The sequence below is a fragment of the Phascolarctos cinereus genome, unplaced genomic scaffold (assembly GCF_003287225.1).
Source record: "Phascolarctos cinereus isolate Bilbo 61053 unplaced genomic scaffold, phaCin_HiC Scaffold_7;HRSCAF=346, whole genome shotgun sequence".
In the NCBI taxonomy this organism is placed as follows: domain Eukaryota; kingdom Metazoa; phylum Chordata; class Mammalia; order Diprotodontia; family Phascolarctidae; genus Phascolarctos; species Phascolarctos cinereus.
This window is the reverse complement of record NW_027556180.1, coordinates 68,618,934-68,631,351: the sequence shown is the minus strand read 5'-3', so window position 1 is coordinate 68,631,351 and position 12,418 is coordinate 68,618,934. Positions and strand designations below refer to the sequence as shown.

At 40.0% G+C, this 12,418-nt stretch overlaps 1 long non-coding RNA gene across 2 annotated transcripts in view; it reads left to right on the top strand.

Annotated features, from left to right (window-relative positions):
- Positions 1-10,361, top strand: part of LOC110219502 (uncharacterized) — a 39,151-nt gene extending 28,790 nt beyond the window's left edge. For both annotated transcript variants that reach the window (XR_013483323.1, XR_013483322.1), the window contains 2 exons: positions 5,523-5,630; positions 9,753-10,361. This is a non-coding gene — a long non-coding RNA (uncharacterized LOC110219502). The remainder of the gene's footprint in view (positions 1-5,522; positions 5,631-9,752) is intronic.
- Positions 10,362-12,418: the final 2,057 nt, after the last annotated feature.

Sequence of the window (12,418 nt, the reverse complement as noted above, 5' to 3'; positions counted from 1 at the left end):
GTTTAAATCTCCATCCAGAAAATTCCTGAGAAATGTTGACTGTCATCTTGAGAGCTAAATGATAAGAATGCATTTCCAGAGATGAGGAATAAGCAGATATTGTTGTTGGTTGAGGTGACTTTGGCTGTGATCTATCTCATTATGATATATTATTGAAATATTTAAATTTGTCTTTGCATTGTTTGTATGATATTGATTGATAAACTATATTGCCAGGCATACTAATGTTTATTTAAACTTATGAGACTAGAGGATTTGAGAAATGAAGAGATGAGCAAAAGTTTGAGCTCTGAGAGCTAATGGATTAATTGCTGAGAGATGTGCATTTCTATTAACTTATGATAAATTAGCACTCATTTATCATAAGTTAATGTTAAAGTTAAAATTATTATTAATTCATCATAAGTTAATAGAAATGCACATCTCTCATTAATTAGAGTATACCTCTTGATTGCCTTAGAATCTTATTTTAGAATTAATGTTTTTGACTACTGTAACACACCACATAGCCCACCAGATAACAACATAGGCTGAATGCTTTTATCTCTAAAGTCTATTATAACTTCAAATACTCTAGTGTGGTTATAGCTCCAGGAAGGGTAGTGTCAAAGAGAAAAGTCTTAAAAGGCTTCCTGGGGGAAATCATGGGATGTATAAGTTATGAAGCCGGAAAGGATCTCAGAAAGTGTAGGATCATAGGACCATGGGACCATAGATTTAGAGATGGAAGTGAAATTAGAGACCATCTAGTCTAACCTCCTCATTTTTCAGATGAGAAAAATGAGACCCAGAGAAACAAATTAACTTGGTCAAGATTTGAACTTACATCTTCAGTTCAAGTTTTGAGCCCAACGCCAAACACTCCCAATGGTGGAGTCCGCTCTATTCCACCATGCTATTCCTGAAAAGCAGACTGTTAAAGGAGACTGAGGTGCTGGTGGAAGAGGAGAAGTGGTGGGTGAGCTATAAACTACTCAAAACTTCTAAATCTTCAGGGAATTCTCAGGGAGAAATAAAACCACCTTTTATCCTTCTGCCCTGTCAACAGAAACAATGACCAATAGACGCATATGGAAGTTCACTTTTCACTAATACTTTTTTTATCTAAATGCCTGAAAATTCATAGCTTAGGTGGAGTTTTGATGAATGACCAAAATTCATCTTTTTCTCCTTAGCTCAGGCCTGAGATTTGCCTGGGAACTCTGAGTCAGAGTTTAATAGTTTCCTTAGTTGCTGGAAACTTCATTGATATCCCTTATAAATCTCTTCTCCCAGGAAGTCTATTTTGGGTCACCATAAGTTGTTTAAACACGACTGAGTAGACTCCCAACTCGTGAGACCCAGCAGACCTCTGACATTCTGTCAGTTGGTTCTGACTCTATTTTCTGAATATTTTTGCTAGGAGACAGCCCCAGCCCTCCATCCTATGAAATGTGAATTGTTTATTTTTATAAAATTCATATGTCACCTAACATATGTGTGTATCTAGATAGATAGATAGATAGATAGGTAATGTTACACAATTAAAGCTAAGCTGTATGGAATCCTTATGGCTAATCTTTGTATCTCTTGTATCTGATATGGGCTTACACATAGTAGACACTTAATAAATATTTTTTTTTAAATTGCAATGAATGGAATAGAATTGGTAGAAGAGTTTTCTGCATTGCTAAGGTCTATACCCTCCATGTTTCCCTCCCCAAAAATATTTACCAAAGCATTTTTTTGAGTTTAAGCATTTTTAATGGAAATCTTTCTAAAATGCATTACATATTTTTTAAATAGAGACTATGAAACAATTCAACCTTTCTGAATGACTTAGATCATTAATATGAACTTAGTGATTTTATTGCGGTGAAATACATTAATGCCATATAAACTGACCAAGGTGGGTAGAACTGTTTTACCCTGGACTAAATGACTCTAGCTTGGTATGTTTTTTGAGTTTTGTCTTCTCTTTTGCTATCAGAATAAGAATTGTCATTTCCCATTTCTATCAACCTTTGTCTGCTAGCATCCTTCTTTTTCCTTTTCATTTCTTGCTTTACGTGGATTGTTGGTTTGAAAATTCCATACCCAGGCTTTTAAAAACTACTGATAAGTTAAAAGAGTTAGGATCTGAGTAAGGGCCTGAGATTCTTTCTGATGAACTTTACACTTTCTAATCTCAGTGCTCAAAAGTCTTCTTTATTTGTTTTTTTTTTAATATCTCCACACTGAGCTTCCCAAAGTTAAATGGTCCACCTCAAAAAGTGATGGGTTTCATTGACCAACCACAATACCAGAGGACTAATAATGAAAACTGCTGTCCATCTCCCAGACCCAGAGGGCAGATTAAGACATTTTTCTGCACATGGCCAATGCAGGAATTTGTTTTGTTTGACTATATATGTTTATATCAGGAAGGATTATTTTTCCTGTTTTTTTTTCCAGTGAGGAGGTAAGGAAAGAAGTGGGAAGGAGAGAAGGCAAATCTTCATTTGAAAATAAAATTTAATTTAAAAAAAAAGTAATGGGTTCCCCCTCCATGGAAGCTTTTAAGTAGAAACTGAGTGACCACTTGTTGGGAATGTTAGAGTGGTGATTTCTTTCATGCATAGATCATACTGATGTCCATTCCAACGCCCCACTTAGTAATCTAGACCAAGCCCCACCCACATCTTATACTTCTAGGCATCCCTAGTATCTAACACGTAATGCCCTACTATAACAGCCACTCAGTAAATGTTTATCATTGCTGGAGAAAAGCTCCCATTAGAGATAAGAATGTGAGCATCCTCAGCCTGGCACAACCCTTCCAGATATCACCTCATCCATCCATTCCCTTGCCTCCATTTGGGATGGTCCATTCCCCAGTCTAGACACTTGTGTGTCATTTGTTCATTCCACAAGCATTTGATAATCCTCATTCTGCATGTCTAGCACTGTGCTAGGCACCATGGGAGATACAGAAGGAGCTGATGACATAATCCTTGTCATTAGGAGTTTATAAATCTCTTTGAAGAGATGAGGCCTATGGAATAAAACTGGGAGAGAATGTCAACAAATAAAAGATAACAGACCTCACTGTATAAAAATAATAAATATTTCACCCTTTCTTCAAGATCTCCAAGAAATAAAATTCAGCAGCCTCTCCCTATGTCCCCCATGCTGTTCTATTCTACACCCCAAAGAAGTTGAGCCTTGATGTTCACATATACCAAGCAGGGTCCCTGGGTTTGGATGGTGGCATGGAGCCTGTGGGAGGAGATGACAAGCAGAAAGAATGCATCTGTCCTAGAGCTTTTGCCAATCCTGGACAGCTGATGCTTTCAGAAAAGTATGCCAGAGAATCTGAAACACTATTGATAATGAGGCTGCTCATTTTTGAAAGGCTGTAACCAGATAGCCTAGGGAAAACAGACTTGTTTCCCAGAGTATAACTACAGGTTTGAAGCAGCTCATGGAAGATAGGCTATAGTCTGGCTCCTTTGTAGACCTGTTGTTTATTGGGAAATGATGCCAAAGGAATCAGAATATTACACTAATTCCCTCTCCCTCTCCCTCCTTCTGCCAGAAGCTGATAAAAGTTGTAGAAAATCATAAACCTAGCACACACTGAATTAACTTTTCCTTCCTGGAGTTCATGACTAATTGGTGACTAGAGAATCAAGCCTATGTAGAAGAGATATTAATTGACTATAGAGGAAAAAATGTTGGTCAGAAATCCCAACCTTCTTTCTCTCACTTCCTATCTCTTTGGCTTTGGAAATTCAGTCCAAAAGTCCAGTTGACTTTAATCTCCTTTACTCTACGAACTCTGCCCTTCACCCATGCCTGAACTATCACATAATAGTAATAGCTAATACTTATATCTCACCTTTTATGTGCCAAGCACTATGTAAATCACTTTATAGATATTATCTCATTCGATCCTCACAACAATGCTATTACTACCTCCATTTTACAGCTGAGGAAACTGAAGTAGTCAGGTCAAGAGACTTGCCCAGGGTCACACTGCTGGCAAGTGTCTGAGGCCAGATTTGAACTCAACCCTTCCTGATTCCAGGCCCAGAGCTCTATTCTCTATACAACCTAGCTGCCCCATATTATTGTGCCCACCTTCCTCCCCACCTCTATTATCATCAATGTCATCACTACTTACATTCGTCTAACACTTGAAGTCAGTTTCCTCGCAACAACCCTGTGAGATAGATAGTGCAACTTTTATTATCACCTCCATTTTTGAGATGAAGAAACCAAGACTTTAGGAGGGTTAAATAACATAATCACAGAACTAGTAAGTGGCAGCACTGGGATTTGAACCCAAGTCTCCTGTATCCAGTAAAAGGGCTCTTTCCATTATATCCATGGTCAATATAACCAGGTGAGAGAAAGGGAGGGAGGGAGCTGAAAGAGTGAAAGAAAACCCCAAAACCACCCCAAATGCAAAAGTTAATTTCCTGTCAGGTGGATTCCAAATCCTCGATGAGTTTTATTCTGGGCCTTAATGGGTCTCTTATGCCATCCGTTCCACGTCCTTAATGTTTACCCTACAGTCTCCAGAAACAGAAGTCTTCTGTGTTCTGTGGGGCCAAGTTCATCAGCATTTTCAGGGTGATGGAGGGGAGAGTCTGAAAAAAGAGAATTATTGGGTGACCTGGAACTCCTCAGCAGGTTTCTCGCCACCACCACCCTCTCCTTTCCTCGCCCAGATTGACCACATTCTTCATGGAGAATGTCAAAAAGCTGGCTACAGAGCAGCAGAGGCTAAGAATGCTGGCCCAGAAATGAGCTCTGAATGCCTTTTTCCTAGAGCCTGAGCCCTGGAACCTGTAGCCAACAGGAAGTAATAGTGTCTGACCTTAGCAATGCCTGCAAGGTGAGTCCCATGTCTTACCATCCAGTTACCTAGGCTTGGACTTTGGGTGGGATAAATGGGCAAAGAATTTAAATCAAAAGAGAAGACTTCAAAAGGTCACATAGTTCAGCCTCTTTTCCTCTGAAAAAGTTCACAATTGCCAAAACCTCTGTGCAGATCTAATGATTTCAATTCTCCATGATCTCCGTGGACACATTCATCTGTGGAACTTCAGTCACCTACCTCAGAATTCTATTATATTGTCAGCTGAGGCTCTTTGTAAGGACAACATTATATTATATTTGTTTCAAATTATTCTGGAAAAGTTAGCAATCCAAGGTGATGTAGCTTTGTGGATGACTAACTTTTCTCCCACGACATGGGTAAACTAATGACTTAGTCTGTTTTTTCATTAAAATTCTCCACAATTGCTGAATTAAAGAACTTTCCAGCAGTTCATATTTTGTTCTCTGTTGTAACATCTCTTGGAGCTAATCTGTGAAGTAGGATACCTATGGACACACAAGTGCTCTTGGATTCCCAACATATTATGAAAATAGATGGATAAAATAAAGTATTCTGGTCTTTTTCATTAAAAGTAATAAAAAAAAACTATGTTCCAATTTCTTTTAAAATGTGCAATCAATCAATCAATAAACATTTATTGTCTACTTTGTGCCAGGTACTGAGCAGTAAAGACTTAACCTCTTTAAGATGCAAAGTTGGAAGGAGCTGGAAGCCTGCTGGATAATTCATAGACAAACCTATACAAAGCCTTTTTACAACAAAGGTAGGTTCAAAGGACAGGGAATTGGGCCAGAAAAGCCTTTGATTTTTATACAGAGACAATCACAGGAGTTTATGTAGACCCAGAGACAGTACATGATATTCTCCTGCCTCTAAGCATATATGAGCTCGACAGTCTGTTTACTAGTTGAAAACAAGCCATCACAAAAGGACTTGACATTTATGTAGTGCATTAAGGTTTGCAAAGTACTTTACATACATAGCATTGTCTAATCTTCAACACAGCTCTGGAAGGGCTGAAATATAGATAATATGTAGAAATTGACACTCATAAAAATGAAGTCACCCATGATTATCCAGAAGTAAGATTTGAACTCTGGTCTCCATCTAATTCCAAGCCCTTCTTGCATAATAGCTGAGGAGCAGATAAAACATGTCTGCTTATGCAAATAAAATGGGGAGAAAGTTAGAATGAGAAAGGAGTATTCAGAAGACAAATAGTGGTTTCTCTCTATAAGGATTATTTTGAAACAAGAAAGGATCCCTGTTATAACTCTAGGTAATAGCACCGTATCTATGAAGCCTTTTTGACACGCAAGAGAAAGACAATGCTTGTCCTAATAACAATGGTCATAAACTTATAATTATTGTATTAAAATACCATCTATTTGTTTTGGACGCTGTTGATGGTGCCTTTGTCTGACCTTTACTTCTAACACATCCTTGAACCCATCCCTAATTTATATACTATATTGCTGCTTAGTTAAGGCCTCTGGAATACTAACTTCTGACCCCTTCACCCTGAAAACTGAACCCTGGCCTTCCCATTGAACCTTGCAAAATACCCTCCAGATTGTCCTAACTCAGACCTCAGCTTTGGCTAGGGACTCACAGTAACTATGCATCCCTTTCCTAAGGAAATTTTTAACGTTATCTCTAACCTGCATATTACCCTAAATTCTGGCATTTACTTACCATATTCTTTCACCACCCACAACCCAGAATAACAACAGATTTTTAAACATCAGGGTAAAATCACTAAAGCAGACTGCCTGATGCCCCCAAAGTACTGGTCAAACCTGGAACTGTGTAAAAGTCTTAAGAAGTATTTTACTGTCTGCAATTAATAAGGATAAACTAGTTACTCAATCTCTAAGGCAGAAACTGAATCAAATTAAAGAAAGACTAATTACAATTTAAATTTAGTTATGAAGGTCCCATTGTATTTTACACACTGAATGTACTTAGATGTCTTTATTTCTTGATCTCTCTCTCTCTCTCTTTTTTTTTTTTTAGGCAATTGGGGTTAAGTGACTTGCCCAGGGTCATGCAGCTAGTAAGTGTCAACTGTTTGGTCTGAGGCCAGATTTGAACTCAGGTCCTCCTGACTTCAGGGCCAGTCCTCTATCCACTGTGCCACCTAGCTGCCTCTTGATCTCTTTTTCTAAACTATATGTTTCCTTTAGAGTTCTTAAATTATAATGAGTAGTTGATATTCATGACTGTTAACTGTAATAGATGAATAATAAAGATCTAAAAATAATAACTACCATTTCTATAGTACCTTCTATGTGCCAGACTCTATGCTAAGTGCTTTATGAATATTTCATTTGATCTAGTATTTCCTTAATGTGGAAAATGCTTTCCACCAACAGAGATCACAGACTTCCTAAGGACTCATTTCCCAAGCCTCTGAATGATTAATTAACTTATCCAGGGTTGCATAGTAAGTATCAAGAGGCAAGATTTGAACATGTCTTCTTGATTCCAAGTCTAGCACTGATTCTTAAAAGGTAATAGTTTGTTTCATAAATAATAATAATTACAACAACCACAAATAACATTTAAGGTTGATAACCACTTTACATATATTATTTCATTTGTTCCTTACAACAGCCCTGTGAAAATGGTGCTAATATTATCCCCATGTTACAGATGAGGAAACTGAGCTGGAGAGAGTTTTAAGGAATTTGCCCAGGGTCACATAACTAGCAAGTGTCTGAGGCAGGACTTGAACCCAGTTCTTCTTGATCCCAACTCCAGCACTCCAACCATTATAGCACACTGCTTCTTTTTAAAGAAACAAAGAGTTTGTTTTATAAAGAAAAAATTTAGAGTGGAAAAAGATTCTAGGAGACTCAGTTGCCCATGCCCAAGAAAAATCTCCATGGTTAGTCCACACTTCCTTATCTAAGAACCAAAATTAACTTGGTGGCAGCTATGTGAATTATAAGGATAGTGCCTAGGAAGAAATGATCAGTCTGTAGAGGGTAGCCTTCCCTTGCTATGAAATGACAGCAAACATCCAATCTACCTGAACTCCCTGTTGCTGCAATTTGAATCCATTTCCTGTTCTCTTGAGTTAGAAAATAATTGACCAACATCCTTGGGCATCCTGCCACAGATTTATAGATTGGAATCTTGTGTTCTCTAGCACTGCCTTCTACTCTCATTTCCTCATCTCCAGGGTAAACTGTAATTCCTTTTGCCTCTCCTCATAGGCTCTCTGTTCTTCCTCTTTCATAGTTTCTGCTTAGCTGTAAGGCAGATCTCTCCTTAACTACATATTTCTGAAGACATAGATACACAAAGTAAAAGGGGTCAGCCTTGGCAAAATGCTGAAGGTAGTAAAAGTTATCCTAGGATTTAAGAGCACGCAGTAAGGATTCAGTAAAGGTGAGTTGATTGACTTCCCAGTATCCTCTTATAAAAGGATGAGAATTGGGTAGTACTAGGACCTAATTTAGGCCTGAAGGCAGGAAGACTTCCACATGTATGTATAAACATACACACACACACACACACACACACACACACACACACGGACACACACAGCCACCTATATGTATAAACACACAGACCTGTGCACATGAATGTGTGCACACACAGGTACATTAATATACATACATGTTTACATGTATACATACGTGTGTGTGTGTGTGTGTGTGTGTGTGTGCGCATGGGTAATAACCAAGCTGGGGGAAACTCATCCTCTTGCAGAAGGCAACATTTGAGCTGAGTCATAAAGAAAGAGAGAGATTCTAAGGGGCAATGGTGAGAAGGGAGAGCATCCCAGACCTGGGAAACAGCCTGTGACAAAGCCAGGAGGTGGGAGATGGAGTTTTTTGTGCAAGAAACAGCATGGCAACCAGCAGTATGGACAGTTCAGCACAATGCTGATAGAATCACGGAATATTGCAGGGCATCTTATGGGATTTCACAACTTGGATCAGATAGTAACCACAATGGAGAGGGGTTGAAGCTAAGGCCTTCACCAGAGCACGAATGGGATGCCCCCATCTCCAACTTCCTCTGGCAAGCAGTGAGACCCTCCTAACATTCCTCTACACTCTGGCAAGGCAGATCTTGACCCTGCTCATTTAACAGCCTGGAATAAAGGTGGACAGTTCTCTCCTGAAGACTTTCCATATTTTATTAGCTGCTTAAGAAGGTCTTCATAATAAATGCAGTAGCCTGGGAGTGCTGATCTGACAAGGTCTTCCCGATGTCTTGAAGACTTTGCCCCAGAGGAGTAAAGGACTGAGGAACTTGTGGGGCGGGGGAGAAGGAGAAGGGCAGGGAAAAGGCGGTGAAACAGTAGGAGAAGAGAGAATCCTAGGGCTTTGTCCTGGTTTAAGTCTGAACCAGAATTTAAATTAAACCCAAGTAGATTCACCTCTTTGATGAATTTATATGTCTTGATATGGAACCCGAATTATTGGATCATAGATTTAGGGCTGGAAGGAGCCACAGAGGTGCAACCTCCTCATTTTACAGGCCAAGAGAGGTTAAATGATTTGTCCAAGGTCACACAGGTATGAAATAGCAGTGTTGGAACTAAACCCAGGTCTTCTGTTCCTGTATGAGCTGAAGTTTCTCTCTTTCCCCACTAGAATCAGGACCTTTGGGGCCATGTCTGTCCCGGGGAGCTGTGCAATTTACAGAGGACCACAAATAACCAGCCCTTTGGCTCTCAATGCTGGCCAATATCAGAAGAGGGCCCTTTACAGCAACTACCAAAAAAAGATTCATTTTAGGAAGTTAGCAGTCTTTTATGGCCCAGAAAATGTGGAGGAGGTTAGGCCTCAGGTCGGTTCAGTCTGGCCAAATCTCTAAATTCATGGTGTCAGTAATGCTGCTGCTGTTGTTTGTCCTTCATTTCCAGACAGGACCAATGTATTGATTTGCCCATGAGTTGGATTGAAGGGAGATGGAGTTGCACAAAGATGTCAGCCTCACTGTCTCTTCAGAAGCCATTGAAATCCAGTGGCAAGACAAAAGTCAGGATGACTGGCGATGACCCAGGATGCAATGGATGACCTTGGCATCTTCGGGGTTTGACTGAGCTCTAAGGGCTCCACAGTGCCTGCTTCAGCCTCCTTCGTGGCCATCGGAACAAACTGTGCTCATCTGCTTGTTCCACCAGCAGGGAGGGATGTCTTCACATGCTTGGAGTAAATACCCCCTACCTCACCAACAGGCATGCCCCTCAATCTGGCTTAGCCCCTGCGGTGAGATGGTTCTACCAGGGTGTGGCCACTGTGCATGCAGCATTTGGAACCACAGGTTCCAAGGTGGATGAGCATCCCTGAAAATGGCTCAGCAAGCCATCACAGAAGAGGTGCTAGTCCTCCCTAAGCACCCCATACACCCCAGAAGTGCTAGACAAGCCCCTACATGTAACAGTCTCCCAGAAATCTTAGTGCAGATTTAAGCTTTAATAGCTTAATAATGCACTGTTTTGTTAGATAATAAAGCAGAATGGGACATTCCACATGTCATGAAATAATAATTACCTGCTCTTGTGGAAGAGCAATAAAAGGATATATATGTAAACATGGACACATGTACGTATACACACATGCATGTATGCATGTGTGTATGTATGTCTGCATAGGTATGTATCTTTGTGTGTATGTGTGTATATGTATCTGTGTATATGTATGCATATATATACATATAGAGATATATACATGTAGACATATATAGACATATAATATGTCTATATGTATATACATGTATATACATATAGACATATAATATGTCTATATGTATATACATGTATATACATATGGGTACATATGCTTACATTTTAAGTATATTTTATGTATTCACACATATATGCATATGTATGTGAACTATGTGTGTGTATGTATGTGTATATAAATATGTACATAAATTCTGATGATGGACAGAAATAAGTGAGTGAGGCAAATGAAAGGAGTCTCAATCTGCAGATAGCTTCACTCACCAATAAGCTTCTGCTGAAAGGGGAGGGAGGTCCAGGAAGGGATCTCCACATACACCAGTAAAGGATTCCAGAAAGGCACTCCTTTCTTTCCTTCTTCATCCTGGGCAGGCTGGTAAGAGCTGTCTTCTACCAGTAACACAAGTTTTCTCGTTAATCTACTTTTAAGTTAGAAATCCCTGCTAGCAGGTAGGTGGTACAGTGGATAAAGCACCGGCCCTGGAGTCAGGAGGACCTGAGTTCAAATATGGCCTCAGACACATAATACTCACTAGCTATCTGACTCTGGGCAAGTCACTTAACCTCAGCTATCTCATGAAAAAAAAATCTCTGCTTATGGCTTCTCCTGATTATCACTTTGAGCTGTCTATGGAATGTTACAGACAAGGCACTCTGCCATCTTTACCCTGCTGCCTTATCCCCTGCCTTCATCCAGATTGTTTCTCCCCCAAACCTCTATAGTTAGAATCAAACATGAAATAGTGGTTAGTAGCTTCTAATTCCTTTTACATAAAGGGGAATAAAGAATACAGTCCCATGGGAGGGGATGGTGAAAGGACAGAGAGGTCTCATGTGTTGGAGATAATAGCAGTCAATATAAGAAGTACATGACTGCAGAAACAGGAGTGGCTTTTCCTGCTTTGTATGTTCCTCACATGATAGAGGATGATGGGATCCTAGAATTGTACGGTTAGATCCCAACTCAGAGGCAAGAGTGAAGAGGAGGATTGGTGTCACTAATTATTTCTCACTCAATCTTCATCAGTTTTTCACCTTAGTAAGAAACCTCACCTGCTTCTCCAGCAGAAGATACCCAGTAGCCAGTGAACAACCATGCTAGAGTCTTTGTGGTGAGAAGCAGATTGATTCTAGAGAGTCAATCTGGTATCAAGACAGAGGATGAACTTTCAACTCTCTACCTCTTGACCCAGCTACTTTGCCTCCTTTCTTCTACTATTTTCTACAAACAGTCCTAGAACCTCAGTCTCATAGCATCAGTGGTTGATGGACTTTGGAAAAGCATCTCTATCTCCATGGTAATTCAGACACAGTGTTATTTTAAACTATAATTCAAGGTAAATCACAAATCTCATCAATCAGCAAATGCTCACACTACCCATTTCCCAAAGCTACCCACATCCTCAGACATGTGCTGTGATGGGGAGCTCTGGTCTTGGCTCTGACTCACTACTCTGGGCTTCTCTTGTAACTGCCACCATACAGCAGGAGCATAATCCATTATCATCCATAACAGGATATTCCACACTCCTCTATAACAGCAGAAGGAGGAGTGTGGAGCCTTACAGAACAGCATTACAGGTCACAGGTACTTATGGCAGTTGGCCAGCATAGGAACCAGTGAGTTTCATAGGGAGCATTGTTGCTTTCTGGCACGGCAATGAAACAAACAAGGTGTTGGAGCCAGTTCCCAGCCACTACTTCTTCCTTGTCTTCCTTTCCAGAACTACTGCCCAGACTCAAGCCTGACTTGTTTTCCTACTGAGAGACATCCTCCTTTCAAATTGGATGTGCCACAAGTTGCTGAGTTCCATGCACAGGCTTCTGGGAGGTATGGTTCCCAA